General features: G+C 37.4%; 1 pseudogene; it reads left to right on the top strand.

The window, feature by feature from the left end:
• The first annotated feature begins 13,448 nt into the window (after nucleotides 1-13,448).
• LOC112302710 (large ribosomal subunit protein uL15-like) overlaps nucleotides 13,449-26,418 on the top strand; it is a 36,579-nt pseudogene continuing 23,609 nt past the window's right edge.

The following is a 26,418-nucleotide window of genomic DNA, read 5'->3' as shown; positions in this document are numbered from 1 at the left end:
TTTATTTTGTATCCTGCTGCTTTACTGAATTCACTTATCAGTTCTAGTAGATTTTTGGTGGAATCTTTAGGGTTCTTTATATACAGTATTGTGTCATCTGCAAATAATAACAGTTATACTTCTTCCTCCCCACTTTGAATGCCTTTTGTTTTTATGTTATTTTGTCTGATCACTATGGATAGAACTTCCATTATTATGCTAAGTAAGAGTGGTTGAAACAGACACCTCTGTCTTGTTCCAATCTTAAGGGAAATGCTTTTAGTTTTTTGAGTAATGCAGTTGAGTATGATGTTGGCTGTGAATTTGTCATAGATGGCCTTTATTATGTTGAGGTTTGTCCCCTTTATTCTCACTTTTTTGAGCATTTTTATTATAAATGGGTGCTGGATTTTGTCAAATGCTTTTTTTCTGCATTTATTGATATGATCATATGATTTTAATCTTTCATTTTGTTTATGTGGTATATCACATTAATTGATTGTGAATGTTGTATCAATTGCATTCTAGAAATAAATCCCACTTGATCATGGTGTATGATCTTTTTAATATATTGCTGGATTCAATTTGCTAATATTTTGTTGAGGATTTTAGCATCTATGTTCATCAGGGATATTGGTCTATAATTTTCTTTCTTTGTAGTGTCTTTATCTGATTTTAGAATCAGGATAATGCTGGCCTCATCAAATGAGCATGTGAGTCTTCCCTCCTCTTGAATTTTTTGGAATAGTTTGAGAAGGATAGGTGTTAGTTTTTCTTTAAATGTTTGGTAAAATTTACCTTGAAGCCATCCATTCCATGACTTGATTTCTGAGAGTTTTTTGATTGCTACTTTAATTTCATTGGTTTTAATTAGTTCTTTCAGATTTTCTGTTTTTTTCTTGATTCAGTTTCAGAAGATTGAGTGTTTCTAGGAATTTATCCATTTTTCCAGATTGTTTAACTTGTTGCATATAATTATTTGTATTATTTTCTTATAATCTTTTGTAATCCTGTGGTGTCATTTGTCACTTCTCCACTTTCATTTCTTATTTTATCTATTTGGGTCCTCTCTTTCTCTCTCTCTTTTGTTTTTTGATGAGTCTAATTAAAGGTTTATCAATCTTGTTTATCTTTTCAAGGAACCAGCACTTCATTTCACTGAATTTTGTATTGTTTTTTAGATTCTATTTCATTTAGCTCTTGTTCTGATCTTTATTATTTCCTTTCTTCTACTCACTTTGACATTGCTTGTTGTTCTTTTTCCTGTTCCTTTAGATGTAATATTAGATTTTTTATGTGAGATTTTTCTTGCTCCTTGAGGTAGGCCTATATTGCTATGAATTTTCCTCTTAAGACTGCTTTCACTGTGTTCCATTGATTTTGTGTTTTTGTTTTTTCATTTTCATTTGTCTCAAGGTATCTTTTGATTTCCTTCTTGATCACTTTGTTAACTCATTCATTGCTTAGTAACATGTTATTTAGCTTTCATGTGTTTGTGTGTTTTTCAGTTGTTTTCTTGTAATTGATTTCTAGTTTCATACCATGTTAGTGGGAGAAGATACTTGATATGATTTCCATCTTCTTAATTGTACTGAGACTTGTTTTGTGGTCTAACAGGTAGTCTATCCTACAGTATGTTCCATATGCACTTGAAAAGAATGTGTATTCTGCTGCTTTGGAGTGAAATGATCTAAAAATGTCAGTTAAATCCATCTGACCTAATTGTCATTTAAGTCTGCTGTTTACTTGTTTATTTTCTGTCTGGAATATCTATCCATTGATGTCAATGGATTGTTAAAAGTCCCTAGACTTTTTTTCCTTTTTTTTGTTTTCTGTTTTTTTCTTTTTTCTTTTTTTCCCATACTGTGGTGCTACCTCCTGTTGTGCTCAGTAAATGTTTGTTTAATGCATTTGATGGTCTTACCTCCATTAAATGGATCTCTCATTGGAACTACCTGAAATTTCTACACTCTGATTTCCCTTCTGAAAATAATATACTCTATGGACTATAGTTATAAACATAAGCAGGTGCACTATCAGATTAATTTAAGTAGAGGGCTAAGGCCCTAGGAAAGGGAATGCAGGCATTCAAAACTTTTATAGAGAATGAGAGGATTATGAGAAGTCTGGTGTATGGGGTCAGGCTTTAATATTGGGCTACAGCATGAGGGGTGTGTGAATGGGGGAATAAATGAAAGGTGGCATGAAGGCTCTAGGTATATGACAAAGGAAGAAGGAAAGAAGGGACAGGATACCTGCAGAAACTTGATAAAACAAGCCACCTGAAGAAAAGCCATCAGAATGTGATTGGCTTTGAGGGTAAGAACTTGTTTTTTTTTCTTTTAAAATTTTCTACTTTTCTGTATTATGCAAAATGTTTACAATGAGCAGTGGGGTGTTTTTGTAATTTAAAAAATCTGATGAGTTTTTTTTAACATTTAATTTAATTTGTATTTCTTTCTTTTATTGTTCAAGTATAATTGTCTGCGTTCACCCCCACCACGCTCCCCACCCCAACCATCCCCATCTCCCTACCCTGATTCTACCCTCCTTGTTTTTGTCCATGTGCCCTTTATAGTTGTTCCTCAAAACTCTTCCCCCCTTGATGAGGTTTGTTTTTCAAAGATAACATGTCTGACTTTTTGCTCTACAGATTTGCAGTACAGAGTCACAGATTTTTTTTAATACTCTGTTCCAAATCATTTCTCCCTTGCCCATTATAATCAACCACCATATCTTTCTACCTACTGTATACAGGGCACTTTGCCAAACACAGAGTTATATCAGAAAGAATAAAATAGAATTGAGGCTCTGATCTCACTCCCCCCTGGGAAGAGGAGATACATGAAGAGGAAAATTGTATTAGGAGGTGACATATGCCAGCTGTCCACCATTGTGTCAGGGGTGAATAGAAGGTATTGTAAATTATTGACTTAAATAAGCTGTTAACTTACTTAAGTGCATGTATGACAACTTTGCATACTCTTCTATGAGTAAAAGATACTCTTGGTATTTTAAGTCTAATAATCAAGAATAGGGAAGAAAGCCAAAGCTTTTAACATTTTAGTATGGTATTTTCAAAAGGCTAGTTGGCATTGTTTTTTGTATCTTCTCCAATATTTGCATGTAATAATTTCTTTTTCTAGCCTCAACCTCGGCTTGAAGGTAATTGATGTGTATTACTTTTTATTTAATCTAGGGATTATCTAAAACAAGCAAGTGGAAATTTACTAATGTTATCTTCAGAGAAGGAGAAGAAAAATCTGAACATTACTGCTGACTAGATGTGACTTTATGGATAATCACCACTGTCTATTGAGTGTTTATCTTTAACTGGGAGTTTATCTCAATCCACATGGCAGTCTTATGAGGTTGATATTATTCTTTCTATTGCACAATTACAGAAAATATAATTCACGGGAGTTTGGTAGTTTTTTCCAAGTTTTATGTATGTAAGTAAAACATGAGATGTGAACCTAGATCTGCCTGATTTTGAGTCTGTGATCTTAATTAGTTCTCTGTATACCCTACTTGGACAAGTTTTAATCTCTCTGAGCCTTAGATTTGTCATTTGACATGTAGAGGACAAATTTCCCTCATAGTTTTATTAAGAGAGAATCAATATAATACTTTTAGCGGGTACACAGTAAATGTTGCTTCTATTTAAGACAAAAGCTGAGAGCTGCAGAAATGGCATTTAATGACCAGCTCTCAGGTAAAAATGGGGCTGAATTTCAAGTCTTCATTTCAGATTTTCAAGTTTTATGGGGCTTGTCCAATAAAGAAAGGAAAACTTGCAACGTTAAAAATATGTATGCTTATCCAAAACAAGAGCAAGCAGATATGATGATTTCATTTCAAATGATTTCTCTAAGGTTCCAAACGGGGAATAAGTTAAAATATTAAGAACTAAAGATTTGTTTGTTTGTGTTAACATGACCATTGGGATGAAAATGCAATCAACTGCTCCACTGCCTGCCTGATTACCAGAACTTGTGCGGAAATGCAGAATGTGAAGGGAGAGCTCTGGCCTTTGGAACTAGGACGGGCTTCATGGACAAGTAACCTGTACTGTCACACAGGCCCCTGCTTAGATAAATGCTCAAATTCTTCATAATTTTTGAACAAGGCACCTACATTTTAATTTTGTATTGGCCCCAAAATTACAAAGCCAGTCCTGCTAAGAACCTTCATTGTCCCCTAGCCCACCTCATTGAAATGCCCTCAATCCAATGAACACTTTCCCAGGAGAGTGCTTGGAATGCTGCTTTAGCACATTCCCTTTTGGTTTTGTTAGCAAGCAATTATCCATCCATTCTTTAAGGATATGTATAATGCATGCTGTGTATTAAGTTGTAAGTGTGCAAAAATGAAAGTAATACAGTAAAAAGGGGCCTGGATGTCTTTTTTTAAGAAAGAAAAACACCACCACCATTGCCAGAATGAATGTGTTGACAATAATACTTTGGAATGGAATGACTTCTTTAGAGGGAAGTTTTGAATTTCTGCTTATTGTTAGCTTTAGGTGGGGTCTGAGTATCTGTATTTTCTTAAAATATCCCAATTCTTTCCATTGTATAGCCAGAGTTGAGAACCACTGAATTAAAAACTTGTTGGAAGAAGTGGGCATTTCTGATAAGCACTGATATAATGTCCAAAAAATCCCTAGAGGATATACAAATCATATAAGTGATCGACTTTGCATGTCATAGATACTCAGTCAACTTTTATTGACAGATGGGAGATCAAATATGACTTTAATTTCTTTGTTAAAGGACATTGTAAACACAATCTACACCTCAGTTTGTAGGCCTCTAAAAAGAAAGTTTGCTGACCCCTAGAGAAATAATTGTAAATTCCATTTATAATATCATCAAATAAATCTAACAAAAAAGTTAGAAGACCTCTACACTGAATACCCTATAATATTTCTTGGAAGGATTAAAGGCCTAAATAAGTGAGAGCTATATAGTACTTATGAATCAGAAGACTCTATATTGCTAACAGGTAAATTATTCCCAAATTGACCTATTTAATGTAATTCCAATTGAAATTTCCAAGAGACTTGTTTGTAGAAATCATCAAGGCAATTCTAAAATGTATAGGAAAATGCAAAGCATCTAGAAAGGCCAAAACATTTTGAGAAAAGATTGAGAAAGAAAAAGATAGTTGGGGGAGTCACACTACCTAATTTCAAGATTTGCTCTCTAATTTCAGTTATTAAGACAATGTGACATTGGTTAAAGGACAGACAAATAGGTGAAGGGAATAGAGTAGAGTCTGCTAATAGACCTACACATTTACAAGAAATATACCAAGGTAATTCAATTGGAAAAGGATAATCTTTTCCATAAATGGTCTGGATCAACTAGGTAAACAACTTGACCCTCTTACGCACCATACAAAAAATTTAATTTGAAATGGATCCGGACATGATCATAGACCTTAAAATAAAAGCTAAAACTTGGGTTAAGCAAAGATTCTAAATAAGATATGGAAAAGCACTAACCATAAAAGAAAAACATGATAAATGACCTAATCAAAAATTGAAATTTTTATTTTTAAAAGACACCAGTAGAAAGAATAAAAAACAAGGCACAGACTGAGAAATAATTATTTGTGTATGAAGAATGGTCAGAGAGATGCAATAACGCTGGCTTTGAAGATGTGGGAAGGGGGTGATAGGACAAGAAATGTGGGTGATCTCTAGAAGTTGGTGTAGTCAAGGAAGCAGATTCTCCGTTTCCATCAGAAAGAAACACAGCCCTGTCAACCCTTGTCATTTTAGCCCAGTGAGACTCATATCAGACATCTAACTTACAAAACTGTACAAATAAATTTATATAATGTTAAGCCACTAAGTTAGTGGTAATTGTTACAGCAGCAATAGGAAACTAATATAATTCCTTAGGGTTTCTATGTAAACAATCATGTTGTCTCTGCATAGACAATTTCAGTTCTTCCTTTCGAATTTTTATGGCGTTTCCTTCTTGGTTTTTCTTTATTGCACTGGATGTGAACTCCAGTGCCATGAGGAACAGAAAAGGTGAGAGCAGATGATCTGTGTCTTGTTCCCGATCTTTGGGGAAAGCTATCGCACCATTTGGTGTGATACAAGATGCACGTTTTTCAAAGTTGCAATTTAGCAAATTGCGGAAGTTCCCCTCTTTTCCTAGTTTGCTAAGAATGTTTATTATGGAGGTGATAATTTTGTTAAGTCCTTTTTATGTAACTATTGAGATGATTTTATCAATGTGGCAAATTATTTATTGATTTTCTTTTATAAGATTTTTAAATTATATTTTATTGATTATGCTATTACAGTTGTCCTGATTTTTCCCCCTATGCCTCTGTCCACCCAGGACCCCTCACTCCCTCAGGCAATCCCCTCACCATTGTTCATGTTCATGGGTCATGCAAATAAGTTCTTTGGCTACTCCATTTCCTATACTGTACTTTACATTCCTATGGCTATTCTGTAACTACCTATTTGTTCTTTATCCCCTCACATTATTCATCCATTCCCCCACAACCACCTCTCATCTGGCAACCATCAAAATGTTCTCCATATCCATTCTGTCTCTGTTCTACTTGTTTGGCTTAGTTTGGTTTTTAGATTCAATTGTTGATAGATATGTATTTCTGCCTTTTTATTGTTCATAGTTTTGGTCTTCTTTTTCTTAAATAATTTCCTTTAACATTTCACATAATAGTGGTTTGCTGATGATGAGCTACTTTAGTTTTTCTTATCTTGGAGGCTCTTTTTCAGCCCTTGAATTCTAAGCGATGGCTTTGCTGGGTAGAGCCATATTGGCTGTAGGTCCCTGCATTTCATGACTTCGAATATTTCTTTCCAATACCTTCTAGCTTGCAAAGTTTATTTCAAAAAGCAATGAGAACTCCCCTGAAGGTAGCTAATGTCTTTTCTCTCGCTGCCTTTAAGTATCTTAAAAAGAGAAAAAATTCTCTTTTTATCTTTAATCTTTAACACTTTAATTTTGAAGTGTCTTGTAGTGGGCCTTTTTGCATCCACTTTGTTTGGGACTCTCTGTGCATCCTGGACTTAATATCAATTACCTTCGCCAAATTAGGGAACTTTTCTTTCATTATTTTTTCAAATTGATTTCCAATTTCTTGGTTTTTCTCTTCTCCTTGGGGAACTCTGTGATGCAAATGTTGGATCTCTTGAAGTTGTCCCAGAGGATGCTTAAACTATCCTCATTTTTTTGGATTCTTTTTAATTCTTGTTGTTCTGATTTGTTGTTTTTTGCTTCCTTATGTTCCAAATCATTGATTTAATTCTCAGATTCATCCATTCTACAGTTGTTTTCCTGTAAATTGCTCTTTATTTCATTTAGTGTATCCTTCATTTCTGACTGGATCTTTTTTTATGCTGTTGAGGTCCTCACTAAGTTCCTCACACATCCTTAGAACCAGTATTTTGAACTGTGCTTCTGATAGATTACTTATCTCCATTTCATTTAGCTCTTTTTCTGAAGTTTTGATCTGTTCTTTCATTTGGGCGATGTTTCTTTGTCTCCTCATTTTGGCAGCCTCCCTGTGTTTGTTTCTATGTATTAGGTAGAGCTGCTTTGACTCCATGCCTTGGTAGTGTGGCCTAATGTGGTAGATGTCCTATAGGGTCCAGTGACACAGTCTCCCCTATCACCCAAGCTGGGTACTTGAGGTGCACCCTTGGTGTGGGCTGAGTACACCCTCCTTTTGTAGTTGAGCTTTGGTTGCTACAGGCAGATCAATGGGAGGGATTTACCCAGGCTGGTCAGCTGCAAGGATTGGCTGTGACCACTTACCACCAACCTCTGCCCTCCATGGAGGATCAGCTGTGCAGGGGCAGGGTGGTGGTACTCTGATGGGGTCTATAACTGTCCACTAGGTGTGCTATTTCCAGTGGTGCAGGCTAAAGTCAGTCCCTGCCTGTGTTTTGTCCAAGGCCGCCCAGCCTGAGCTATAAAGAAATCTGCAGGGGGGCGGGGGAAGGAAAGAAAGAAATCTGAGATGGCTGCTACTTGTGCTGGGCTTGGAGATCCTCAGCCAAAGCCAAGCTGTGATACTAGGCTGGCTGCTGCTAGTGCTGGGCCTGGGGCTCACTGAGGCCAGCTGCTGCTGCTTTTTTGAGAGGATTTTTTGAGAAGTTTTGAAGCATGAGCCAAGACCAGCTATTCATTTGGAAAAGCAGCTTGGATGGGCCCATAAGTTGGGTGGGGCAGAGTCTCTAGGGATCTCCATTAGGATCAAATAGTGTTAGCCAGGTTGATGGAGTCTCAGTTATGGCACCAGCTTGCCGGCTCTGTGGCTCTGTTGGGGGAGCATTTAGAAAAGGTCCAATAGCCTTGCTCACCTTGATGCCAGACACTTCAGTTTCTCCCAGTATGCCACTGGTGCCTTTCAAGCTGTTATCCCAGTGCTGGAGCTCAGAGGGAGTGAGTCTGAGTAGGTGATTCCATGTGTGGGTTCTTTAAGAGGAGCTGCTTGGGGCTCCAAAAGTTTCTAGCACTGACTTAATCCCCACTGGTTTTCACAGCCAGAAGTTGTGGAGGACTTATCTTCCTTCCACTGGAACCCTGGGCTGTGGAGCCTAGTGTGGGGCTGGGACTCCTTGCTCCCAAGATATCCCTCCTGAACTTTCATCCATTGCATGTGGGTGTGAGACCAGCCTGTTCTGTGTCTGTGCCCTTCTTACCAGTCTGGATGGATGTGGTTTCTTTAATTCTGTAGTTGTCAGACTTCCACTCAACTCGATTTCTGATGGTTCTGAGTGATGATTGTTCTATATTTTAGTTGTAATTTTGATGTGGTTGTGCAAAGAGGCAGGCTATGTCTTCCTATGCTGCCATCTTGACCAGAAGTCCATCGATACTATTTTTTTGAGGCAAATGTAAATGGGGTTGATTTCTTATTTTCCTGTTCTAATAATTCATTATTGGTGTTTTAAAATGCAACTGATTTCTGTATATTTATTTTGTATCCTACTACTTTACTGAATTCATTAACCAGTTCTAGTAGTTTATTTTTGGGTTTTCTTTGTATATAGGTTCTCTATATATAGAGAGAGAACCCAAAAAGAAACCTATTTTAAGGTTCTCTATATATACAGTATCATCTAATCTGCAAATAATGACAGTTTTACTTCTTCCTGTCTGATATGAATGACTTTTATTTTTTCTTCTTTCTGAATATTGTGGCTAGGAGTTCTAGTACTATGTTGGATAAGAGTGGTGTAAGAAAACATCTCTGTCTTGTTTCTGATCTTAAGGAAAATGCCTTTAGTTGTTCCCCATTGAGTATGATATTGGCCATGGCTTTGTCATATATGGCTTTTATTATATTGAGGTTTGTTCCTTTTATTCCCACTTTTCTGAGTGTTTTTTTAATCATAAATGGGTACTGGATTTTGTCAAATACTTTTCTGCATTTATTGAGAAATGATCATGTAATTTTTATCCTTCCTTTTTTATGTGGTGTTATTATAGCACCTATTTATGATTAAAAAATGGGATATTATACCAACCTTGCCCCTTAGGAATAAAAATCACTAGCTCATAGTATGTGATCTTTTTAATGTATTGCTGGAAAAGGATTGCTAATATTAAGGATTTAAGCATCTATGTTCATTAGGGATATTGGCCTATAATTTTCTTTCTTTGTAGTGTATTTATCTGTTTTTAGAATTAGGATAATGTTGGCCTCATAAAATGAGCTTGGGAGTCTTCCTTCCTCTTGAATTTTTTGGAATAGTTTTAGAAGTATAAGTGTTAGTTCTTCTTTGAATGTTTGGTAAAATTCACCTGTGAAGCCATCTTGTCCATGACTTTTGAATTATGGGAGCTTTTTTATTACTGCTTTAATTTCATTAGTTGTAATCAGTCTGTTCAGATTTTCTGTTTTTCTTGATTCAGTTTTGGAAGATTCAACGTTTCTAGAAATTTATCCATTTCTTCCCAATTGTTAAATTGGTTGGCAGATAGTTGTAGTATTTCCTTATGATTCTTTGTAATTCTGTGGTGTGAGTCGTTGTGGGGGGGCTCCACCTGCAGAGCTCCCCTGATGTTGTGGATGAGAATAAATCTACAAAGACATAATCTGCTTGGGGAGGAAAGGTGACCAATCTCTCAAAGGAGAAAGGTCCTGAACATCTACTTCCCTGCATCTTTATTGAGTTCAGCTCACACAGAGATACATAGGATGCATGTAAAGCCCATCAACCAATGTGTAAAAAGCTACAATCATGAGAAACTGATATCATTTACAGATAATAGTTGAAGAAATACAGGGATTGAATCTGGTCAGGGTCAACTTTAGCTCAAGTGTCTGTTTCATATCAACATGGCAGAGCAAGTCTCAAAGGAAACAATGTATATTCTTTCTCTGGCCAGATTCGCCTCCAGGAGCCATCTGTTCCAGTATAAGACCGCAGCTGCCTCTGGCATCGTTTTCAGGCTGAGTCATGTGGGTAGAGCAAAGCAGCCAAGAGATTAGAAGACTTTTACAGAAAGACTGAGGACTGAATCTATGACAAAGCCAAAGGGTGAGGGTCTTTCTGCCCCTTCTCTGTAGACCCCTAAGTCCTTCCCTGATGGCCCATCATGACTGTGCCTGTCTTAGGTTGCCCCTCCCTTGAGGGGTCTTACCCATCATTGCCTAACCAGTCATCTATCTGCCTGGGCCAAGCAAGGGGATATGAGTGAAGCCCCTGCCAGGAGGAAATTTCCTGTCTCCTTAGTGGCTCATGGCCCCAAGGCCTTTTCACTCAGCCCTAGCCATGGGACCTTTTGTCCGTTAATAAGGCTACAGTCCCTGAACCCAGGCAGGACAGCTCCCAATAATTTGTTAGTTCTCTTCTTTCACTTCTAATTTTATTTATTTGGAATCTTGTTTTCTTTTTTTCTTTTCAGTTTAAAGATTAATCAATCTTATTTATCATTTTAAAGAACCAGCTCTTGGTTCATTAAACTTTTGTATTGTTTGAGATTCTATTTTATTTATTTCATCTCTAATCTTCATTATTTTCTTTATTGTACTCATCTTGGCTTTGTTTGTTGTTTTTTTTTTTCTAGTTCCTTTAGGTGTAACGTTAGATTGTTTGAGATTTTTCTTGCTTGATGAAATAGGTCTGTATGGGTATGAATTGCCCTGTTATGACTGCTTTTTGCTATTGTCTCAAGGTATATTCTTATTTCTTTCCTGATTTCGTTGTTAACCCATCCATTATTTGTGAATATTAACAATGAAATAACATGTTATTTCACCTCCATGTGTTTGTTTATTTTTCAGTTTTTTCTTGTAACTCATTTCTAGTTTTATACTGTGTTTGGAGAAGATGCTAGATATGATGTGGCTTATCCAAGAAATGTTCTATATACACCTGAAAAAAATGAATATTCTGCTGCTTTGTAATGAAATGTACTGAAAAATATTAGTTCAATCCTTCTGGTGTACTATATCATTAAGGCCATTGTTTCCTTTTGATTTTCTTCCTGAAAGATCTATCCATTGATGTTAATGGGGTGTTAAAGTCCCCTATTATGACTGTATTATTGTCAATCTCTCCTTCTATATCCATCAAGATTTGCTTTATGTAATTAGGTTCTCTCGTGTTGGGTGCATAAATATTTAAGAAGGTTATAACCTCTTGTTGGATTGATTCCTTTATTATTATGTCCTCCTTTGTCTCTTATAGCTTCTGTTTCTTTTTCAACAAGATGAAACATTTTTTAAAAAATATTTTTTATTGATTATGCTATTACAGTTGCCCCATTCCCCACCTTCACTCAACTCCATCTTGCACACCCCCTCCCTCCCACATTCTCCCCCTATAGTTCATGTCCATGTGTCATACATATAAGTTCTTTGGCTTCTACATTTCCCACTATTCTTACCCTCCCCCTGTTTATTTTATACCTACCACTTATGCTACTCATTCTCTGTACCTTTCCCTCCTCTCTCCCCCTCCCACTCCCCTGTTGATAACCCTCCATGTAATCTCCATTTCTGTGGTTCTGTTCCTGTTCTGGTTGTTGGCTTAGTATTTTTGTTTGTTTGTTTTAGGTGTGGTTGTTAATAACTGTGAGTTTGCTGTCATCTTTACTGTTCATACTTTTTATCTTCTTTTTCTTAGATAATCCCTTTAACATTTCATATAATAAGGGCTTGGTGATGATGAACTCCTTTAACTTGACCTTATCTGAGAAGACTTTATCTTCCCTTTCATTCTAAATGAAAGCTTTGCTGAATAGAGTATTCTTGTATGTAGGTCCTTGCCTTTCATGACTTGGAATACTTCTTGCCAGTCCCTTCTTGCCTGTAAGGTCTCTTTGGAGAAATCAGCTGACAGTCTTATGGGAACTCCTTTGTAGGTAACTGTCCCCTTTTCTCTTGCTGTTTCTAAGATTCTCTCCTTCTGCTTAATCTTGGGTAATGTAATTATGATGTGCCTTGGTGTGTTCCTCCTGAGGTCCAGCTTCTTTGGGACTCTCTGAGCTTCCTGGACTTCCTGGAAGTCCATTTCCTTTGCCAGACTGGAGAAGTTCTCCTTCATTATTTGTTCAAATAAGTTTTCAATTTTTTGTTCTTCCTCTTCTTCTTCTGGCACCCCTATGATTCGGATGTTGGAATGTTTCAAGATGTCCTGGAGGTTCCTAAGCCTCTCCTCATTTTTTTGAATTCTTGTTTCTTCATTCTTTTCTGGTTGGATGTTTCTTTCTTCCTTCTGGTCCATACCGGTGATTTGAGTTCCAGTTTCCTTCCCATCACTATTGGTTCCCTGTACATTTTCCTTTGTTTCTCTTAGCATAGCCTTCATTTTTTTTAAATCTAATTTGTGACCAAATTCAACCAATTCTGTGAGCTTCCTGATTACCAGTGTTTTGAACTGTGCATGTGATAAGTTGGCTATCTCTTTGTAGCTTACTTGTATTTTTTCTGGAGCTTTGATCTGTTCTTTCATTTGGGCCACTTTTTTTTTTTTTTTTTTTTGATCTTGGCACATCTGTTACATAATGGGGAGGAGCCTTAGAGGTTCACCTGGGCAGGGTAACGCTGGTTGCTGTGCTGTGACTTTGTATGTGGGGGAGGGTCCGATAGGGAGCAATGGTGCTTGCTCCACTCTGCTGGCTTTTAGTCACTCCCTCCGCTACCCACAATCAAATTAGGCCCTTCTGGTGCTGCTTCCCGAGTGGGTGGGTTTGTGTACATTCTAGGCCCCTGTGGGTCTCTCCAACGAACTCTCCTGTGAAGCTGTGAGTTTCTGCCTCTGCTGCCTCAATCCCCACGGGTGTTTTCAATCAGTGGTTTGAGGCTTTATTTCCCCACGCTGGGACTCTGGGTTGCGCAGTCTGTCACCTGGTCCACCAGCTGCTGCCTCACCAGCCAGCTGCAGCTTTGCCCACCCCGCTCCACAATCCACAGCCTCACTGGATCTGCCAGCCGCCACCTTGCCGTGAGTCGTCTCTGCCCTGGCTGCCTGTGTCTGCCCCTCCTACAGGTCTGGATGAATGTTTCTTCTTTATCTCCTTGGTTGTCAGACTTCCATATAGTTTGATTTTCTGTCAGTTCTGGTTGTTTTTTTGTTTTTAAATTGTTGTTGTCCTTCTTTTGGTTGTGCGAGGAGGCACAGTGTGTCTACCTACGCCTCCATCTTGGCCGGAAGATAGCTTCTGTTTTTAAAGTCTTTTTGTCTGACATAAGTATTGCTTTCCCAGCTTTTTTCATTTCCATTTGCATGAAATATCTTTATCTATACTTTTACTTTAAGTCTGTGTGTGTCTTTCATTCTGAGGTGGGTCTCTTTTTTTGTGGAGACCCCAATAAACTAGAATTATCTGCTGGAGGGCAGGCCCCTTGTAGTACACACTTCCCCTGCTAGGTGAGTATTCTAGGAATCTACCTGTATCAGTGTACGAGCTGGCATTGTTGTGAGAGGCTGTGTTCACCTTCATAAATTTTCTTTGAAGACTCTTTCAAGCATTTGCCCTTTTCATGAAAGGTGATTTACATGTGTGCCTGCCCAGACTGTGCTTAGTGTTCAGGAGTTTTTGACCAAATACAGGATGACCCTGGTGTCCCACCCTCCCTATTCACCCAATCTCACCCCAAGTGATATTTTTTTATTGTTTCTTTGGTTGAAAAAAATTCTCAAAGGGAAAAATTTTGCCGATATGAAAGAGGTGAAACAAAAAATGTCAGAAGCACTAAAAGGCATCAAAATCAACAAGTTCAAAACCTATTTTAAGCAGTGGATATAATGTCTCAATAGGTGTATTGCATCAAATGGAGAGTACTTTGAAGGTGACTGAAGTTTAATCATGTAAGAATAAATATACAATTTTTATGAATAAATTCTGTTTGGGGGGGTCCCTCCTATATGTAGGGTTTTTTCTCTTATACATTCAGGTTCCCTTTATCTTTTTTTTTGGAATATTTAATCCTTTACATTTAAAGTTATCATGGATAGGTACACATTTATTCTCATTTTATTTTTTATAACTATGTTTCTCTTTTATTCCTTTCTTCTTGTTAAAGTCTCTTTACAGTTCTTGTAATACTGGTTGGGTGGTAATGAACTCCTGTAGTTCCTTTTTTTTTGGTCTGGGAAGCTCTTTATTTCTCCTTCCATTTTAGATGATAGTCTTGATGGGTAGAGTAATCTCTGTTGTAGGTCCTTGCTTTTCATCACTTTGAATACTTTCTGCCAGTCCCTTTTGTCCTGAAGTGTTTCTGTTGAGAAATAAGCTGACAGTTTTATTGGAGCTCCCTTGTTGGTAACTAGCTGTCTTTCTCTTACTGGTCTTAAGATTCTCGCTTTGCCTTTAATCCTTGCCATTTTAATTATGCTGTGTCTTGGTGCGAGCCTGTTTGGCTTCATCCTGATAGGGACTTTCTGTGCTTCTTTGACAGGTGTGTCTCTCCCCTTCACTAGATTAAGGAGGTTTTCTACAATTATTTCTTCAGATAGATTCTCTGTCCCTTGCTCTCTCTCTTTTTCTTCTGATACCCCTATGATGTATTACAGTTGGTTATTCACATTGATGTTTCTATAGTTTAGTTGTCATTTGTATTTGGTCCTGGGAAGAGATGAGTGTTTACTTCCACTTACTTTGCCACCATCTTGCATCCTCTACCATCTCTGTATCCTCTGTGTTGAGGTGTCTGTCCAGAGCTTATGCCCTTTTTTTAATTTGGTTGCTTGTTTTCTTATTCTTGAGGATATATATATATATATATATAATATAAATGTATTTATATAAATATATAAATGCTCCCTGTATAATCAGGGGCTTCTTTCTCCTCCTCCAGGGAGAGCTTGGTGAATCTCCACCTCAAGTCCCCACCTTGGTGAGGACCTATGTTCTCTGCTTGGGGGAGCCCATTTCTGGGCAGACAAGAGACATATCACTGATGGTTACCTTACTTTCCAGCTTCAGACCAAATAGACTCCACCTGACCTGACTTTGAAGGAGATGATGGCTCTCTCCCTCATCCCCACTGAGCAGAGTACTTCCCTCACTGAAGCTGAATGTGCTGAGTCCTGGCACAGGGCTGGGGCAGAGTTCACTGCTGGATGATCCTGAGATGTGGTTTGGGCTCTGTGGCCTGCCCCAAAGTCCCAAGTATGATGCTCTAACCTCTGGCACCTTCTGCCCCTTATAAGGTCCCTTCTGCTCACACAAGCTCAAATGGGTCCTGCTGTTAAGCAGATCATTTTTGAAAATGCTTTTTATTCCTTACTTTCAACTGATTTTCAGAAACAAATACCAGGTTGAATTGTTGATAGAAACACCTAAGCTTTTGTGAGTAGAATATGTGATTTAAAATAAAAATAAAAACAAAACTATAGACTTCAGAACAGCTTTACTAGCTTTATTTTTGACATAGGGGTGAGTCCACAATGGCAACTAAAAATGTACTAATTCATAATAAAGAACTCTCATTTATGTTTAAGTGTTGTCATTCATCTTTAATAATATCCTTAGGTTATTAATAAGAATATAGCAGAGTTAAATTTAGATCATTTAAATTTAGATCATCTAAATGATCACTTAGATCACTTATAATGAATTTCTTTCAGCTTCTGTACAGTGACTCATTGATCTGGGTCCATAAATTAACAGCTTGGGACAGTAAGGTGTGCACTACTAGTGGCAGGTAGGCAGTTGAGTATTATTGCATAATTCTTGTGCATTGAATAATTTTTAAAGATTTTTTAACTCTCAGAATCTCTATAGTAGGGTCAAATCAGTCACACTGGAGCCACCAAATGCATGTTAGACCATTGGGTTCAGAAGGATGGCCTGCTCTTTAGCCTAAGACAAAGATTGGGCACCAGACATTCCTTGTGTAACTGAAAAGTAATTTAATCTAAAGATGTGCTCATAGTCAAGCAAAGGGGTGGAACTTATAGGTCTGGAATCCATCAGGCCTCAGTTTAAACTGTGACACCGCCTCTTACTAGTTTTATGACTTTGGGAAAACTATTAGTAACCCTAAGCCTCCTTTTCTCATCTGTGAAATCAGTGCAGTAGTAGCATCTATTTCAAAGGGTTGTTGTGAGAATTAAATGAGGTTACTGATGCATGATGCTCAACAGAGATTTTGACACTTAACAAGCACTTAACAAATGTTAGCTGTTATGATTACAACCATTATTACCATGACTGTTACTCTTACTGCTACTGTAAATAGAAAGGGTGTCAACTTCGTAATCAGGCAGACCTGGCACCACCATTTATGGCCATGTGACCTAGTGTGAGTTAGTTGACTTTGTTGAACATCAGTGTCCTCATTTCTAAAATGAGAAATATAACAAGTATTTTCTGGGATTGTCATCTAGCACAGGGCCTGTTGCATTGTAAGCTCTTTAAGAAGGTGTCTTCTTCATCTCTTCTCCAGTACTCCCTGAGATGCTTCTTCTTACCCAAAGAACAAATACTAGTTAAAATATAGGCCAAGTCACTGTTACAAGAGATCCTGAAATAATGAATTGTCCCTCCTTTATGCAAGGGCTAACATGTGGCCTAGTGTCAGGGATGCGGTCTCTCTCCATGCTGTTGCTCTGCCCTCCTGTATGTTACAGCTTCTAGGAAAAGGACAGAAGGTAAGGGGATATCATTCATCCTTTTTTGAGAAAATTTTCCTGAAGTCATGTGCCTCACTTCTGCTCATACCCCATTGGCCAGAACCTAGTTATTGACTACCCCTAGCTGCTGAGAAAGGCGGTGTTATCTTTGGCTGGGAATGATGGTGGGGTGGTAGGTAAGGCTATCGGTCTGTGCCAAGATATATTCCCAGCCTCCACCTACCAGATGAACTGAGTTCAAAGATGAAATTTTCCTCTAACATGGTAAAGGTGAGATTCCTGAGGAATGAGAATAGGAAAAAGGCTGTGTTCATTGTTTAAAAGATGAAGAGTAGAATGCTTGTATAACTGGCCTTATATTTGGGGTATTAACAGAGCTTAACATGACAGTGGTTGCTTTTGTTTCTCACTTCTTTCCTGTATTACAACGCATGCTTGCTAAGGATGATCAAGTTACTTATTATCTTAAGCTTTCACTAAGCACACAGAAAAACAATCCTCCTGCTCTCCTGCCCCAGGGTCAATGACGTGATCAACAAGCAGTTACTGAGCTTCCAGAATCCATTCATTAATTCACTGTCTCACTTCTACTCATTCCATAAGTATCCATGGATACTTATTTTGTACTATGTTCTGGAAATGTTAATGTATCTTAGCCATGGTCTCAGGCCTCAAGGAACTCTTGTTTGGTGGTTGAGAGAGAAGAGCATTGAAAGGACTGCAACACAGTGCCAGTGCACTAGGTGCTGAGAAGGAAGCAAGCCCAGGGTCTTTTGAGAGCCCCTTGGAGGCTGCTACTCAGGGGGGAGGTGGCCCTTGAATTGAATTCATTACTATGCTGGATGTGGCACTCTCCGTCAAAGCACTCAGGAAACAATGAATGCTCTTTTTGAAACCATACCTCATTAAATGCTTAAGGGTCCTAAAATCTGCAGGCATGCAGAGAGGGAAATCCATGAGGACTGGAGTGGACAGCAAAAGCTACTAGACAAGGTGAGTTTTAAGAACATTTTGGGTAGATTTAGGGATGTGAGAATGGCATGCATTCCAGTGTGGAAGCAGTATGAGCAAAGACATAGCATGTGCTGGGTTCCTGAAGTGGGAAAATGGGCCAGGCATCACTAAGTGTCCTTCACATAGTATACATGCCTCGTTCTCTGGTCTTAAGACAATTACAGTATAAGTCCTAGTAACTTTTGCCTTGTCCTGTGTGGCTCTCCATCACATACAGGGTACAGAAATGAACAATGGCAGAGTTGTACTTAATGCCGCCAAGCTTTCCATTCTGCATTGGCAGCTTCAGTATGTAATTTTCTGAGACAGAAAATCCCCTGGCTTGGGATTTTTCCAGAAATTACTTTCCCTCAAATAGATTCTAGTTTGATGGAATCATTGCTTTAAAATTGTCTTAAATTTAAACCATCTAATAGCCAATTTTGGAATGAAGAAAATGGGAGAAATTCGACACATCCCAGAGAGTCCATTCATTGAGGGTGAGATCCAAGAACAGGAAAAAAGCAGAACTCTGTCCTACTTTGGACATAGAATGTCAGCGAGTGTCATAACGGCGTGGTCTTAACTAGCACATCCTATTGTTGTCTTAGCACAAATCAAATCAAGCCTTCAGAGGAAGTGCAGTTTGATCATATTTTAAGGAACTAGATTTGACATGTTCGTCAGATGCTTTCTTTTTATCATACTGGCATATTCCAGAGAGGCTGGCCAGTGGGTGCAAAAGAATTGGCGATATTCTGGTTCCCTGAACAGTGACTGAGTCCTAGCTCTATGAAGGGAGTGTGGAGAAGGATTGACTGTACTGATCAGTGCTAAAATGCATGGAGATGCATAGTACATAGTAGGTGCTCATTATGCACCTGAATGAATGAATGATGACTATTAATAGACCAGAATATCCCTTCTTCTTCAACAGGGTGGGCTTGTCTTCTTCTAAACATTTCTTAGGTGCAGTGTGGCACTTTTGTGATGATGTACTGCATTCCTTGGGGACTTTTTCCTGATTTCACTTATGAGTAAATACTACCAGGTGGTGTAAGTAAGTTCCTTGGAAACATTTTGTCCTTTCTGGTCTTTGCTTTTAGGCTTTATTAGGTGGAGCCAGAGCAGCCTTTAGTCTATGGCTAATTTTGCCCCACAATTGAGGTGATTGCCTTGTGAGCACTCTTCCTGATACCCCAGATTACATGAGATTTTACCAGTCATTGTTGGGAACTTAGACACTTCCTGACCCTGTATGAATTGCATGGGTATTTCATCTGTTCCTTTGGCTCAGAGAGTTTCCTCACAGACATGTGCTGGGAGGAGAAAGAGTGGGATTCCTCTGCAGATCTCTGCGATATTCTTTCAAATAACCAATCTAATAGTGCAGCTCTCTCTTCTTTGACACTTTAGATTTGTCACTCTTCTTCTGCCACCTTAGATTTCTTGAAGTCCCAAAACCATCTCTACAACCCTAGATAAACCACTGACCTTTGCCTGGATTCTCCCTTCCTGGGATGTGGTCTGTTATCTCTTTCCAGGTAATAAATTGGGGGCAATTGTGGGATTTCTCTCCTTTGTTTCCCTCTCTCAGGGATTACTGTCCTAAGCTGCCTATTGTTCAATGTCTGAGACCATTGTTTCATATTTTCTCTTACTGTTTTAGTCTTTTGACGTGGGAGTGTAAATCTGATCTGTTTTTCCGTCTTGGCTGAAAACAGCAGCAGTGCATAAAAATGTACGTACAAGACCGTTCATGAAAGCATTGTTGTTTCTGAAGAATAATTGGAAATAAGCAAAAAGCAAGACAAAGATAGAAATCAGGATGTATGCAAATGTAGTACTCATATAATATGTATTGTGTTGTCCCTAGAATGTGACACTACATAACCATTAAAAATCACATTTTCAAAGAATATTTACTGACATAGGGATCTATTTTTGATATTATGTTTATTGAAAAGAGCATATGTAAATTTATTTTTATAATCTTATTTTTATTAAAAAGTATATATTTGTAATATAAATATATACTTTGATATAATTGAATATATTGAATTATATACAAGTTAAATTATATAAATATATGTATCTAATATCACAAAAATGTGCATAATATAATGTATAGTCTATATTAACAGATATAAATAATGAATATATAATATACAAATGCATATGTATGATAGATTAAATAAATATGGATGTGTATATATATTTTATAAATATATACATGTATTTTAATACATATTTATACATATGTATTTTAATATATATTTATACATACATATGTATGTATAAAAAGAACATATATGTAGCCTTAACATAATGGATCAAAAGATGTTCAGAGGAAAAAACTTGAAAGCAAGTACATTAAAATGGCAAGTGTGTATTTTCCTAATTTTTATAATCAATATATAATAATTATCAAGTAAAAGTATTAACCAAACTCTTTAAAAGCAGGGACTTCAATAAAAAACCTGCAAAAATGAATTTTACTATAAGTCAAGATATTTATTGGGGAGCCTATTTTTAATGAACATAATAATCAGAAATATATATATCCCTCTTTTATTTGACAGTCACTATTCTAAGTGCTTTTTATATGTTAACCATTTAGTCCTCACAGTAGCCCATTAAAATAGTAATAATTATGTCTCTATTGAGGAAACTGTGGCACTGAGAAATTAAGTCACTTTCCCAGCTATTAAGTTGCAAAATCAGGATTTAAATCCACGCAGAGTAGGTCCAGAATTTGTTCTTTATCACCAGCCATCCTGCCTCGCTCCCTATAACTATGGGGTAGAAAGGGCTGGAGAAGCTTTCTTGATCAAACCTGGGAAAGAGCTACAGGTGACTGGAATACCGAGGCATGAGCAATATGCCTGGGAGATATTCACTTATAAGAGAGGGCTCTGTGTCCCAAATTCCCTGGGTACCGAGCAGATGTTAGGGTTGTTGCCAGGCATGCAGTAGAGCAAAGAGCTAATATAATACAGCAACAATTTGAACCCAGAGTCACTTGCTTCCTTCACCTGTGCTTTTCCAGTTCTAACCAGGTGCCTCTCACCACATGACTGTTGGCCTGACATCTAGGGATCAAAGACCTAACTTTTTCTTGCACCGTACTAACTAGATAGAAAAAAGATGTAGCAGGTGGAGTGAGTGGTAAGTGTGCCTCACTAAGTTTAGTGAGATGGTTCACCTTCAGGCAAGATCTCCCCCAAAGCCCCAGAGACCACACTTCCCAGCAATTCTGAGCAGGGAGGAAGAAGGCTGACCCACACTCTGCAGAATGTCCGTGGAGGCAGGGCTTCCCACACACTGCCTCCCTGGGGCGATAATGGCTTTGACTACATGAGATCACCCAGAGTGGAATGCCTCATTACAGGTTTAAACCCAAGCCATATTCCAATTTTCCTCCTTTAATATAAGGAAGTTTCTGATTAGTTTCAAGAACACCTGGTGCAAAGTGAGGCACTCTCATATGGTAAGGAGGATGAATAACTTAAACTTCATTCCCATAAATTCTTTAACCTGGAAGGAAGTCCTTAAGGCTATCTGCATACATGGCATGTCTGATTTTCCTTGAATGATGTGTGAAGTGTTTAAGCAAACCAGCAAATTCCCAGGGTTCTAAAACCTCCCTTGAATTCAGCCTTGCTTTCTGTCTAAACAAGTGTCAAAAATTATTGAGGATTGCTTTCTTAGTTTGACCAGAAATGTTCTTTTTTTTTCATCCAAAGAGATCCTGCTTACAATTATTTCTTCATTCTGCATCCCAAACTTCCAGTTTGCAAAAGTAGAAAAATCAATATAAATAGCTTAGTGCTGACAAATGCTCCAATTACCAATGCTTGTATGCAATATGGCAAAGATTTTCACCCAGTTAACTCTACTGCTTTCTTAATTTGCTTGTCACAGGTGAACATAGGTATTATTTATAATTATTTTTGTAAGCACTGTTATCCTCTGCTCTTCCTTCCAAGTGCCCTACTGATTCTCAAGTGAAATTATTTTGAGATGAGAATCAACAACTTTTTACATAAGATTCTTTAGGTTTGCCAAGTAAGGACATTTTCATTTTAGACTTTGTATTCTCTCTCTGGTTCAAATAATGTAAGAAGAGATGGAGAAGCGTCTCTCAATGGACATTGAGGACCAGATAATAAATACTCCCTTAATAAGCCATTAACATTCTTATTTGATTATATGCACTTTAAACCAGTGTTTTTTAAACTCTAATGTATACACAAGTCATCTGAGGATCCTGTTAAAACTAAGATCCTGTTTCAGTAGTGCTGGGAGGAGCTCCAGCATTTATAGTTCTAAAACACTCTTGGATAGTCTCTCATTGTGGTTCTAATTTGCATTTTACTGATGATTAGCAAAGTTGAGTATCTTTTCATATGTCTATTGGCCATCTACATGTCCTTTTTGGAAAAGTGTCTATTCAGGTCCTTTGCCCATTCTTTAATTGTTTTTTGGGGGAGGGGAAGGGATTGAGTTTTGTAAGTACTTCATAAATTTTTTTATATTAACCTCTTATCACATGTATCAGCAAATATGTTCTCACATTCTGTGGGATGTCTTTTAATTTTGTTGATGATTTCCTTTGCAGTGCAAGAACATTTTGGTTTGATGTAGTCCTATTTGTTTATGTTTTCTTTTGTTTCCCTTGCCTGGGGAGATATGTCCAGTAAGAAATTGCTACAAGCAGTGTCTAAGATTTTGCTGCCTATGTTTTTCTTCTAGGATTTTTATGGTTTCGGGTCTAACATTTAAGTCTTTGATCTATTTTGAATTTATTCTTTTGTGTGGTGTAAGAAGGTGGTTTAGTTTCATTTTTCTGCACATGTCTGTTCAATTTTCCCAACACCATTTATTAAATAAACTAGCTTTAGCCCATTTTATGTGCTTGATTTCTCTGTCAAATATTAATTGACTGTAAATGTGTGGGTTTATTTCTGGGCTGTCTATTCTGTTCCATTGATCTATGTGTCTGTTTTTTGTGAGTACCAGGTTGTTTTGATTACTATGGCCTTGTAGTATAGTCTGATATTAGGTAGTGTGATTCTTCCAACTTTGCTCTTCTTTCTCAGGATCACTGTTGCTGTTCAGGTTCTTTTTTGGTTCCATATAAATTTTGGAAAGACCTGTCAGTATGACTATCACCAATAAATAAACAAACACCAAGTGGAGAAAGGGGAACCCATTTGCACTGTTGGTGGGAATGCAGATTGGTGCAGCCACTGTAGAAAGCAGTATGGAGATACCCCCCGAAAATTAAAAATGGATCTGCCTTTTGATTCAGTGATGCCACTTCTGGGAATATATCCAAAGGAACCCAAAACACTAATTTGAAAGATCATAAGCACCCCTAGATTCATTACAGCATTATTTACAATAGCCAGGATGTGAAAGCACCCCAAGTGTCCATCAATAGATGAGTGGATATAACAACTGTGGGATACTTACACAATGGAGTACTATTTGGCTATAAAAAAGAAAAATTTTACCCTTTGCAACAGTATGGACATACCTGGAGAACATTATGCTAGGTGAAATAAGCCATTCAGAGAAAGACTAAAACCATATGATTTCACTCATATGTGGATCTAATGAACAAACTGAACTAACAAGGAAAATTGGGACAGACTCATAGATGGAGAGCAGGATGACAGCTATTGGTGGGGAGGATAGGGGGTTGAGGGAGTGAGCAAAAAGGAAAAAGGACTCAGACATGGACAACAGTATGGTGATTACTGGGGGGTGGGGAGGGAGGGGAAAGGGGACCAAATGATAATGGAAAAAATATAATAAAGATTAAATTAAAAACTTCCATCTTTATTTTCATACTGCACAAATAAAATATAAAGGGAAAATGTAATGAATAAATAAATAAATAGATAAATAGATAAATACGCTTAGAGAAAAGTACAATTTCTCTGATAAGGACTTACATTGAAAGCCATAACTATGATTGTGAAATTCAAATCCCACCTGCTAATGGAATTATCAGCATCTGAACAAGGTGAAATACAAGCAGGATTTCCTAAAAATTCTAGAAATGAGATCATGGCTCCAAGAAATCTCAGTCTTGCCCACCTGAATGAATTACCTCTATAAATGAATACCTTTTGGATAGGTGAGATTCCAGAGAGACCATCCTGTCTCTAGGCAGAATATATCTATGAGAATTTTCCTTCTTTCTAAGCTAAAAGAGCCAGGAATATGGGTGAAAGTGGAAGGAAATGAAAAAGAGAAGGGGAAACAAAAAACAGAAACCATCCCTAAAGAGGCAAAATGATTTGGGTAGAAGGAATTTTAAATAAGTGCTAATTGGGAAATAAAACATTAATACTGAAAACTTGACTATATGGTAATAAAAGGAAGTATTAGTAACCTTTTTGAGTGTTAATGGAACCATTGTACATTCAAAATGTATGAATGAATGAATAAATTAACTTAAAATATTTGTTGAATATTTAGTAAGTGTTGGGCACAGTATTAGTTGTTGGCAATAGAGAATAAACTTGGACTAGGTTCCCACCTTCATGAACTTTGGATCTAGTGAGAAATAGACCTTGCTCAAATATCTGCATTTATAACAAGAGATGGCGCAAAAAAAAAAAAAAAGGCAACCAGGTGTGGAGTGTATAATAAGGGTACTTAATCAAATCTGGAACATCAGGGAACTCTTGAATGAGATAATAATGCAAGTAGCCATCACTACACAAAATGTCTTCATGGCATGTTCAGGGCTCAGGGGTAAGTGGTCATTTAAGAGGACTTATGAAATTGTCAGGGGAGGATTTGGGCATATATGGATAGAAGAGGACTTGAGGAAATAATTCCTATTAACATTTTACCATTATCAAGACATTATATATCACAGTTCCTTCCTACAGAGAGAAAGAAAATAGAACAAATAGTAGAACTGCGGTACCTAGAAAGTACAGTGGAGACTCGTCAGTGTGCTTGGGAGACAGAAAATGCGACAGCTCCCATCTCTGATTGTTTTATGCAGGTTTGATGTTTGCTCTGAACCTGGAAAGTTCCTGGACAGTATCTTTGGAATGCTTTGTGGGCCTGGCCTTTAACTCAAGCACAAAACAGTTTGTCTTCATTTCATCCTGCTAAAACCTACTTTTTCTTTCTTTCTTTCTTTTGATTGTTTGTTTATTGGGAGATTTCTGGATTTCGTTACAACTAAAAGGCCTTACGGGGTATACACAATTTCATCAGCTTGATAAATGAACAGCAAAATCAAGACAAAATAAAGAAACCCAGGAGCAGATTTCAACTCAGAAAGGATAATGATTTTATTGCTTAAGGGAGAAGAAATAAAGGAAAGTGTCCTTTTCCTGGTGAATGAATTATTACAGATATATGATTTATAATCATTGATGGCAAAGGACAAGCAGGGGACAATTAACAAGTACTTTCTCCTATCTTTGGACAAAACTCTATTCACATATTTCAAGAAACATCATTGTCAACCATTGCTTTCAAAAACCTACTGGGGAAGCTACGATCTCCCTCAGGAAACCTAGGATACATTATTTTCATCCTTCGATTAGTAATGCCATTTCCTCTGGTGTCTACCCTAAATTTGTCTGCTGCTACATATACTATTATTTTTTTCTCTGTTGGCAGCAGAAGCAGCGAATGCATTACTATCTGCATAATGATGTGCTTTAAAGCTTTTATTCCTCTTTGGCTTTCTTTTCATTAAGTTATACATATCCTAAATCAATGTTTACAATGGAAATCAGCATCCAAAATCGTGGCAGAGAAGCCAAGAGAATAAGCTAGGAGCAATTCTGAAAATACCAAGCCAGAGCTACCCTTTGTGTAAATAAAAAAATTATGAGAGATTTTTTCCAAGGGAGCTTGACTTGGATTCAACTGTATCTTCCCCTTCATACTGCCTTTTACTAAGTTACAGTCACAAGTGGAACATAAATTCTCTAAAAATCACTTGCAGACAGGCTTATAACCTGACATGTTTATTTAAGGGATATAATGTGCCTCAGTGTTTCTTCCCACTTTTGGACAAAGAGAAAATGGCCAGTCAGTATCTTTGGGAAGCTGACCAGAGGCCTTTTGGCAGAACCTAATGCTGAGTTTCTCAGATTTAGAAGAAAAGGCCATTTTTTTCTTTGAACAAATTGTTCCAAATCCATTCAGCATTTGTGGGATATCAAATGGAGACATACACAGGGTATGTTTTATGCCATTTGAAATATTTCTCAGGATCTATCTTGATCCTGTTTCTTTCTTTATTTTTATTTTTTAATAATATATTTTATTGATTATGCTATTAGTTGTCCCATTTTCCCTGCTCTATC

This window comes from Desmodus rotundus, chromosome 1 (assembly GCF_022682495.2).
Source record: "Desmodus rotundus isolate HL8 chromosome 1, HLdesRot8A.1, whole genome shotgun sequence".
NCBI lineage: Eukaryota > Metazoa > Chordata > Mammalia > Chiroptera > Phyllostomidae > Desmodus > Desmodus rotundus.
Note: the sequence above shows the minus strand (reverse complement) of the source record. Positions and strands in the feature narration are given on the sequence as shown.